Source organism: Mobula birostris, chromosome 2 (assembly GCF_030028105.1).
Source record: "Mobula birostris isolate sMobBir1 chromosome 2, sMobBir1.hap1, whole genome shotgun sequence".
NCBI lineage: Eukaryota > Metazoa > Chordata > Chondrichthyes > Myliobatiformes > Myliobatidae > Mobula > Mobula birostris.
In genome coordinates, this window is record NC_092371.1 from 58105580 (window position 1) to 58116216 (window position 10637).

The following is a 10637-nucleotide window of genomic DNA, read 5'->3' on the forward strand; positions in this document are numbered from 1 at the left end:
AATAGGTTATCTGACTCAATCATGATTTATTTCACGACCCAATTTCCCCTCATGTTAAAAATGTGACAAACAAGCACCAAATGTGTTTGTAAATAAAAACGATTAACACAAGAGATTCTGCAGATGCCAGAAAACCAGAGCAACAGACATAAAATGCAGCAACTATGGAGAGGAACTACCAGTCGACGTTTTGGACCGAGACTCTTCACCAGGATTCCTGTGAATAAAAATGGATACCGTATTGTTCTGCTAGCATTGAAAGCAAGTCAGCTTTAGAGTGAAATGAACAGAGAATGCTGTACAGACAGTTATGTGCAATGTTGTATGACTGATTCTTGTGTAGTGTAATAACACAGGAAATGCAACATAACTGTTCTTTCATTTCTGTAATGGGCCTAGAGTAGTGTTGTTGATTTAGGGGTAGGCGACAGTGAATTTTGGCTCAGCATGGATGGCCCGTTGGCCAGATCTTGCCTTGAAAAGAAATTACACATTTTAATTTTCTGTTCCCACAAAATACATTCACAGAACACAGACCGCAGCACCAATTGTGAGGACCAAGAAGGTATGGTCAAAGGAGGCAGAGGAGTACTTGTAGAAATGCTTTGAGTTGGGTGTGGGATTACAGTAAAACAACATTTTCTTTCATCTCCTGCCTGACAAAAGCCTGCAATGTGATTATATGATTGTGGAATGTTCATGTGTTCTGAGGTTATAGCTTGTTCCTTCCTGTCCTGATAATATTGCTTGCTGCTTGGGTGAAATTCCTTAGGAATCATCCTTCATTTTACCTCAATCCCAACATGAGTAAGTAATGTACATACAGATGGGAAGGCTGTTTTATATGAAACACCCTGGTCAGCAGCCGGCCCCTTCAAACGTTCAAACAATCACTGTCTTTTACGGCATCAGAGCACTGGCACTCATCCAGCATCTGAGAGGACTACTTAACCCAAATCTCATACTCCTCTTCCACCTCTGAGAACATTCTGAGCTTTCGGTAACTAGGATCCCCACCCCTGAGAACATTCTGAGCTTTCGGTAACTAGGATCCCCACTCCTGAGAACATTCTGAGCTTTCGGTAACTACGATCCCACCCCCCCCCCCATGTACTTTGCCATTTATTCACCAGAGAGTTAAGGGCCGATGCTAACTCAGAATTCTCACTCCGCGCTGGGCGACTCATTAGACATTTCAAATCAGACCACTGCTTCCCCATGCTCCACAGAAACAAAGGCAACATATCTTTGAAGTCTATGCCCCCAGCTACGGGAGACTCAGTTTGCGATTTGGTCCACTCGTCTACGCTCCTCTCCTCCCGGAAAGTATGAACAACCCATGGCCCCCCATCTCCCAGGCCCCCAATACTACCAGGCAGTTCTATTGCTGTTACGTCAGTGCTAGTCTAAACTAGAACAAAGACTTTGCCAACCATTTTATCAAACCTGCACTCAATCCCTCCTGTATCTATAACCACATATCATAATCACTTTACTGGACAATAGCTTAACATCAGACTTAAACACACAACCCACTGGATCAATGCTCAAGGCAATCACACAGTATCCAATGAAATTGATCCTGGACGAGCCCCCACAATGAAACACCCTTGTTTCTTTGGCTGCGTAAATCTAGAGAAGGCACTCTCAAGTACCACCAAATTCATGAGATTGAGACGGCTCATCCCACCCCAAGCATCGGTTTATGTGAATGCTGCGTAATTTGCTACCCTGTTTCAAATTAGTGCCACAAAATAACAGACAGCACACTGCATACCATTAAAGGAATCTTAGCTATGAATCATATTTATGAATCTTAAGACCATAAGACCATAAGACCAAGGAGCAGAAGTAGGCCAATCGGCCCATCGAGTCTGCTCCGCCATTTTATCATGAGCTGATCCATTTTATCCTATTTAGTCCCACTGCTCTGCCTTCTCACCATAACCTTTGATGCCCTGGCTACTCAGATACCTATCAATCTCTGCCTTAAAGACACCCAATGACTTGGCCTCCACTGCTGCCCGTGGCAACAAATTCCATAGATTCACCACCCTCTGACGAAAGAAATTTTTTCACATTTCTGTTCTGAAAGGGCGCCCTTCAATCCTGAAGTCATGCCCTCTCGTAATAGACTCCCCCATCATGGGAAACAACTTTGCCACATCCACTCTGTCCATGCCTTTTAACATTCGAAATGTTTCTATGAGGTCTCCCCTCATTCTTCTAAACTCCAAGGAATACAGTCCAAGAGCGGACAAACATTCCTCATATGTTAACCCTCTCATTCCTGGAATCATTCTAGTGAATCTTCTCTGTACCCTCTCCAACGTCAGCACATCCTTTCTTAAATAAGGAGACCAAAACTGCCCACAGTACTCCAAGTGAGGTCTCACCAGCGCCTTATAGAGCCTCAACATCACATCCCTGCTCCTATACTCTATTCGTCTAGAAATGAATGCCAACATTGCATTTGCCTTCTTCACTACCGACTCAACCTGGAGGTTAACTTTAAGGGAATCCTGTACGAGGACTCCCAAGTCCCGTTGCATCTCAGAACTTTGAATTCTTTCCCCATCTAACAGATTAGTAAAGAAAAACAAAAAGAAAAGGTCCCATTTTAATTAAAGAGTCCAATGTGCACATATTGGAGCTCACCTTGAACTTCCCTGTCACTCACGTGCTGGGCCCTCGGTCAGCGTGAAAGCACACACATTACCTTCCGAACGTCGCTTGCAATCCATCTTGAACATATGGGTCTCCCACTGGATTGTATGCTATGACCGGTTCTCCCCAGCGTCTTCTCTCTTCATCTCCTCTCGAACACAGGCCCAAGACCAACCTTATTGTCCCTCACCAAGAAAACCTCCCGCAAACTGGATGGCACACATTCCACATCATCCCTTATCTTCATCAATAACCCAAGCAAGCTGAAAGCAGAACAAACTGCTCTTACTGAGCTGCTAAATTAAATACCTACAGCATTACAGTAAAGATGTGGCCCAGGGTATTACATATAATTAATGCTTTTTTTTTACAATAAGTTTTCAACCAGAGACAGTGATCAGGAACTGGACTGAGACTGACAAATTACTTCTATCTGAACATTAGCTGAGATTAGTTAACTCAGTACAGATGAAAGTCTTAACCTGGAACCTCCTCAGTTTTTCTTACATTCAGGACACCAAATAACATCAATGCACCAAGGTAGTGGAGGGTAAGTAATACTTCATGATTAACTCACTGTGGTGCACAAATGTGATGGTCCGTCTCAGTCCTGTTCACCCAACCCGCAAAATCAGGCGGTCCATTTTATTTACCAGGGGAGTTCTCGGCCATCATCCTGGTAGCAATGTACCAGCATCACCTCAGGCCAACGTCAGGCAGGCACTGAAGGAGCACAGAACCGTGATCAGCAGTCACAAAACAGTGTACTCAGATGTCATCCTTAGGATTGCTGGGGTTTTCAACTAGGCCAGCTTGAAGAAGTCACTGAGCTATTGCCACTAACAGTTCATCAGCGGAAACAGAGAAGCCAACACACTTAAACACATACAGGAGTGGTTTGAGTTGGTGGACCTGCCAATATAAAGGGATTCATCCTTGGATCTGAATGAATATGTCATAGCTGTCACCCAATTCTTCAAGGCCTGTGTGGATGAGAGTGTGCCTTCAAGAACACACTAGACATACTCAAACCAAATTCCTCGGAGGAACCAGAAGACTCGTCGTCTGCTGAGGGCTAGATCTACTTCATTCAAGACTGGTGATCCAGATATATAAAAGAGGTCCAAGTACAACCTAGAGAGGGCTATCTTAAAAGCGAGAAAACAATTCCAATTGAAGACACAGGTGGAATCCGATGCACAGCAGCTCTGTCGGGGTTTCCAGGCCATTACTTTGTATCAAGCAAAACCCAACATCATGAAGGGTTGTGATGCTTCACTCCCAGATGAGCTAAATGCCTTTTATGCATGCCATCAAAGGGAGAATAAAAGTACATCTATGCAAGTCCCTGCAGATTCTGCTGATCCTGTAATCTCTGTCTCAGAGACCGATGTCAGAACATCTTTCATGAAAGTGAACCCTCCTAAGGCACCAGGCCCTGATGGTGTATGTGATAGGTTTTCAATATCTCATTGTTGTAGTTGGAAGTTCCTGCATGCTTCAAAAGGGCCACAATCATACCAGAAGAGCAGAGACAGCTGCCTCACTATCACCCAGTGGCACTCACACCTACTGTGTTGAAGTGCTTTGCGAGGTTGGACATAGCTTGAATCAACTCCTGCCTATGCAAGGACCTGGACCCACTGCAGTTTGCCAATTGCCACAATAGGTCCACAGCAGATGTAATCTCACTGGCTCTCTACTCGGCCTTGGATCACCTGGAAAACAGCAATACCTACATCAGGCTGCTGTTTATTAATTGCAGCTTAGCATTCAACGCCATCATACCCTCAATACTAATCAACAAGCTCCAGAGCCTGGGCCTCTGTACCTCCCTCTGAAACTGGATCTTTGACTTCCTGTTTGGGAGACCACAGTCAGTGCAGATCAGAAATAACATCACCTCCTTGCTGATAATCAACACTGGCGCATGCTAGTGGGATATGGATGCGTGCTTATCCCACTGCTCTATTCTCCCTATAGCCATGAATGTGCTGCCAATGACACAATTATCATTGGCAGAATTTCAGATGGTGATGAGGAGGCGTACAGGAGTGAGATATATCAACTGGTTGAGTGGTGTTAAAAGAACAACCTTGCACTCATTGTCAGTAAGACAAAGGAATTGATTTGGACTTCAGGAAGAGGAAGCTGAGGGAACACAACCCTGTCCTCATTGAGGAATCAGCAGCAGAAAGGGTGAGCAATTTCAAGTTCCTGGATGTCACATCTCTGAAGATCTATCTTGGGCCCAATATATTGATGCAATCACAGAGAAGACTCGACAATGTCCTGCCAAAGGGCTTCAGCCTGAAACGTCAACTGTATTTTATTCCATAGATGCTACCTGACCTGCTGAGTTCCTCCAGCATTTTGTGTGTGGTGACAGTGGCTATATTTCATTTGGGGTTTGAGGAGACTTGGTATGTCACCAAAGATTCGCAAATTTCTACAGATGTACCATAAAGGGCATTCTAACTGGTTGTATCAACATCTGTTATCTTGTGGCCATTGCACAGGATCGGAAAAAGCTGCAGAAAGTTGTAACCTGAGCCAGCTCCATCATGAGCAGTAGATTACCAAGCATCAAGGACACCTTCAAAAGGCGATGCCTCAAAAGGGTAGCATCTGTCATCTGCCTCTTCTCATTCCTACCAACAAGGAAGAGGTACAGGAGCCTGAAGATACACACTCAATATTTTAGGAGCAGCTTTTTCCCCTCTGCTATCAGATTTCTGAATGGACAATTAATCCACGCTACCGCAATAAATTTGTTTCTTTTATTAACTTTCTTTTTGCACTACTTATTGAATTTAATTAATATATATATTTCTTATTCAAATTTACAGTTTATCATTATGTATTACAATGTACTGCTGCAGCAAAACAGCATACGGTACAAATTTCACACCGTATGCTATGATATTAAATCTGATTCTGATTCCTGTATTTTAATGCAGTGTGTTGTTGCGAGATCTACCAAAATGAGCTTAATGTATTTACAGACAAGAAAGAATGAAAATAATTGTAATCTCTAATTGTAATGGAAAGTTTTGCCATATTAAATAATTAAATACTGTATAGATTCCTTAATTTGATGTCTGAGATGAGGGGGCTTACTGATGAAAGATGATTGAGGAATATTGGCCTGCACTCATTGGAATTTAGAAGAATATGCAGAAGGACTGTGTACATACATCTATTGATGCTTCTGGACACATCTTCAGTGATGTTCCTGGAATCATCGGGTGTTTTGGGTCTTTCAACATCATACAACCTCCTCCAGGTGACCCAGCCGGGGCTGATCAGACCCCAGCTTGTGTCCAGATGGCTAGCTACTTATGACTCCATGGCTCCCCTCTTTTGAGCCACAGCCATCTTGAGGCCCTCTCTGCCACATCGGTGGTACTGCGGATGACTCTCCTCTTCCCATCTCCCTCGATGCCCAAAATGCTGAAGGCTCTATCTAAAGAACGGGCTATGAATCCCCTACAACCAACCTCCACTGGGAGACACCTCGCTCTCCATCAAGCCTGCTGACAGTTGCTGACCAGTCCTGTGTACTTGGAGAGCTTCCTTTCAAAGGCCTCCTCCAAGCTATCTTCCCATGGGACTGTCAGCTCCAGCAGCACCATTTGCTTGGTACACTCAGACACTAGGACAACGTCTGGTCGCAGGGTGGTGGCTGCGATATGGTTGGGGAACTTCAGCTGCCCTTCAAGGTCCACCAACAGCTGCCAGTCCCTTGCAGAGGCCAGAATGCCTGCAGAAGTTCTTTTGGCAGGTATTGGCTGCTCCCCAGCTCTGACAAAGGCAATGGTCTGCTTGGAGGGTTGGGACCACTTCGACCACTCAACTCCTGCGCTGACGGCTTCAGCGATGGTCTTCAGAATCTGATCATGCCTCCACCTGCACCGTCCCTCACCAAGTGCCCTTGCACAGCCGCTGAGGATGTTCTCCAAGGTTCCTCGCTTGGAGCACAGTGGGCACGCAGATGACTCTGCCTTGCCCCATGTGTGCAGGTTTGATGGGCTTGGAAGCACATCATACACGGCCTGGATGAGAAATTGGATGCGGTGTGGTTCGGCTTTCCAAAGATCAGCCCAGGTCACTTTCCTCTCAACCGCATTCTCCCATCTTGTCCAAGCTCCCTGTTGCTTCATTCCCACCGCCTTGCAGGCTCCCATCTCCTCCACCACTGCTCTCACCTCCTCCTGAACCAGACAACGCCTTTCCTTCCCTCTGGTGTCCATTTGGGGAGTTGGAAAGGATCCTAGCCCAGCTCGGCCTCGTGTGACCACTCCCACCAGCCTCCTGTGACGCAGCCTCGCCTCTGCCTTCTGAACAGCTTCCTCTGCCCTCCACTTCCTGCCTGTCCTCACTTGGATCCCTGCTCTAGCCACCTTCGGGTCACTTGAGTCCCTATACTGTAGCACTTCTCTGGCTCTTGTTACCTTGAATTCTTCCTCCAAGGATTTGAACGGCAGTTGCATTTTGTTGTGGTGTCCATAGAGTGCGATGCTGCTCAGGCTCTTTGGCAGCCCCGGCCATCTCCTGAGGTGGTTGCTAACCCTCCTCTCTAAGGTTTCGACTGTCGAGATCGGAACTGCATAGACGAGGAGGGGCTACAGGATTCTGGGAAGAATGCCATGCTGATACACCCAGGCTTTAAACTTCCCAGGTAGGCCAGACTTGTCCACAGATTTCAGCCAGCTATCCAACTCGGTGCAGGTTGCCTGAATGGATGTTGTGTCCCTTAAAGAGCTGTCAAAAACTTTGCCTAAGCTCTTGACTGGCTTTTCTGTGGTGGTTGGGATGGCTGTGCCTGTGATGCTGAACTGGAACTTGTTCTCCACCTTCCCTTTCCTCAGCACCAGGCCTTTTCCTCCAGCTGAAGAGGCTAGACTAGAGCAGATGCTTTTAGGGTAAGAGGTCAACTATTTGGGTCTGACATGAGGAGAAATTTCTTTCTGCAAAGGGTTGTAAATCTTCGAAATTCTTTATGTCTGGGGCTTGGATCCATATTACTCATAAATTCAAGTCTAAAATCAATAGAATGCTGTTCACTAAGGGAATTGAGGTTTTAGAGATGAATGGCAAAGTAGATGGGCCATAAGATCAGCCATACTTTTATAGCAACAGCTGGAGCAGTCTCAGTGGATTAAGTGGTCAACTCTCATTTCTGCCACTCTTGTGTTAGTTGTGGAAGAATGGGATAGCAAATGTTATACCAAAATATTCCACATTGCATCAACTGCAACTTGGTTGTTTTGTGGTTCATATAACGCTATTACAGCGCCAGGGACCCAATTGCAAGTCGGCCACTGTCCATATGGAGTTTGTATGTTCTCCCCATGTCCGGGTGGATTTCCTCCAGGTGCTCTGGTTTCCTCCCACATTCCAAAGAAGTAAGGGTTAGTAGATCAATTGGTCTCAATGGTGTAACTGAGCAGTGTGGACTCATTGGGCCTGTTACCATGTTGTATCTCTAAATTAAAAATTAAAAAAACAATAAACACACTTCAAAAAGTACACGATTAAGTAAACACTATATATAATGTCACTATACCATTTTGCTTTTGATATTCTGACTCATTTAAAAGCTTTAATTCTTAGGTTAATGTATCGTTCCTCAGTAAGTGATAAATTCCTGTTTTTTTTAAGCTGACTGATCTGCAGTCAAGGCTCTGGCCTAACATTCAAGAATAGTAATATTCTGTTCTTGTGCCTGAATCTTACCATTTAAGTGTGAGCAGAGACACAGTAAGTTGAAGAATGCTGAGATGCATCTATATTTAATTAGGCCTGTTTCATTTTAAGCCCCCAGCAGCTATATATAGGAGATCTTAAAGTTAATTACTACCAGTGAGGAAACCCTGCTGATTGACAGCTGCTTGTAAATTTTTGACACTGGTTGAGATGTTTGGAGTGTCAAATTACTACCTTTACACTTTTTTGATATAATGTGCATTTTTATAGACACCAAATGTACATGCAAAATTGTATGTAATAGTGCCTCACCCTGCAATTCGTGACAACTTTGCATGATAGTCTTCAATATTTAGTTCTGCCATAAAATTTTAATGCTACAATTAATTTTTGACAGACTTGAAAATGATTAATGGTGATCAAATTAGCTAATTCATTTATCCTTGGGCTTTAAATGCCACTGAATATTACTTGAGCTCTTGATTCTATAGGTGGAGCACACAGAGGCTGACTAATCTGCATATACCCAAAGCAAAAATTATTGGTTCTTTGAAGGAAAGTCAGAATTTCTCCACCAAATCATGTTGCTAAAAATACAATTGGTATCATTAGAATCTTGAAGATTCGATTCACCACAAAAACATGTATCATATTTGAAATAGAGACTCCAAACTTTCAAGTGAATTGATGCCCATCTGAGTAATGTACATGAGAGGATTGCACAGTCTCTGAAGTCTCAACCCTGCTTCCTGTAAAAATCTCTATTTCTCTAAGAGAAATTATTTTAGTTCAATGAACTATAATTCCACTTCTGCTCTGACATCCTTGACCTCGCCACTATTCACTATTTCAACAAAGTTCAAAGTAAGCCTCAGGAACAGCACCTGATCTTTCAATTAACACCTGACATCTGTTAGACTCAATAATTTTGAAAACAATTCTTTTATTTTTCATCTTTAGGAGAGTAGATAGGAGGTATAAGAACTATTTTTTTTTCTTAAATATGGAATAAGAACTGAAAATGCTGGCAAAGTTAAGTCAGGCAGCATCTGTGAATTAACATTTCAGATCCAAAACCCTGTGTCTCACCTCCCTCGGATGTAGATGGAGCGTTAGTGACGAGGAAGGGACCAGGAACATTCCCATTTGAATCTCCAAAATAAAGGGATTTAAGTGGCACTGTGCTGCTCAGGCAGGATTGAAGTGTGATTGAATATGAGGCCTGGTAGGATGAAAGTTGAGGGCAAGGATTGTGGTTATGGGGTGATGAAGGGTTAAATCAGCAACAGGACATCACGATAGAGGGAAATGCTCACCTGTGCTATAAAGAAGGCAAATCAGAAATACTGATACAGAAGAGAGCATGTTGTAGGATGGAACACATTGAGAAATAGAGATTAGGACCAGTGCAATGAAGGTAGCTGCTGGAGGCTGTTAGGCTTACAGTGGGCAAACTGCTTTAAAAAAATCAGATTGTAAAATAGGATTCACTATCAAGTCATTAATATGTAATTTGATGGAAAGAACAGTCAGAGAGCCAGAGGTTTTGTATTTGCCAGATTGACAAGCTCAATATTCTGTTATCACTACTAGTCTATACAAATAGAATTTGTGTTCTGCCTTACACTTTGGCCATCAATTTGTAGGGAAAGCAGGTATAGCTTTAACTTAAACTGAGATCCAAATTCAATCACCACAGGTACTATACTTAATACCAGTCTTCTGTTAATGCATTCTAACTCACTCAAACATGTAACGAGTCTAAGTTGTGCATAGCAATGAACTAGTGAGGCTGATTAAATCGATTACCGATGGTCTTGAAGCTATTTCAAGATGTTGATAAAAGAATATTTCCATGGGTAATTTAGCTACAATGCTGTACATGTAAACTGTTCAATTGAAAAATGATCAGTAATTAACAGCTTTTTACAACGTCTCATTGATTTATAGCTAGGAGCACAATTATATAATGTACTTCTGTCTTTGTTTTTTGTTACATTTATGCTGCAGTTTTGCATTTACTGGAACTTATTCTGTGATCATATTTGAGCTTCACTTACAGAGCTCTGATGATAGTTTTTTGCAACCACTCTGCAACACACACCTAGGGAGAATTGTACGCAAGGAAGGAGTAAGAAGCAAAATTGCGCTGATGATTGAATTTCAAATTGGAGAATATACTGGAAAATCTCAGGTGGCATTTAGGGAAAGAGAAAGAGAGTCAACGTTTTGGCTCAATAGCCTTCTATCAGAATTGATTT

At 43.2% G+C, this 10637-nt stretch overlaps 1 protein-coding gene across 1 annotated transcript in view; it reads left to right on the forward strand.

Moving 5' to 3' along the window:
• The window catches only part of ccm2l (CCM2 like scaffold protein), an 86835-nt gene extending 81130 nt beyond the window's left edge, over positions 1–5705 (forward strand). The window contains exon 11 of the transcript XR_011882955.1: positions 6–5705. The gene's annotated coding sequence lies outside the window, so the exon portion shown is untranslated. The remainder of the gene's footprint in view (positions 1–5) is intronic.
• The last annotated feature ends 4932 nt before the right edge of the window (positions 5706–10637 follow it).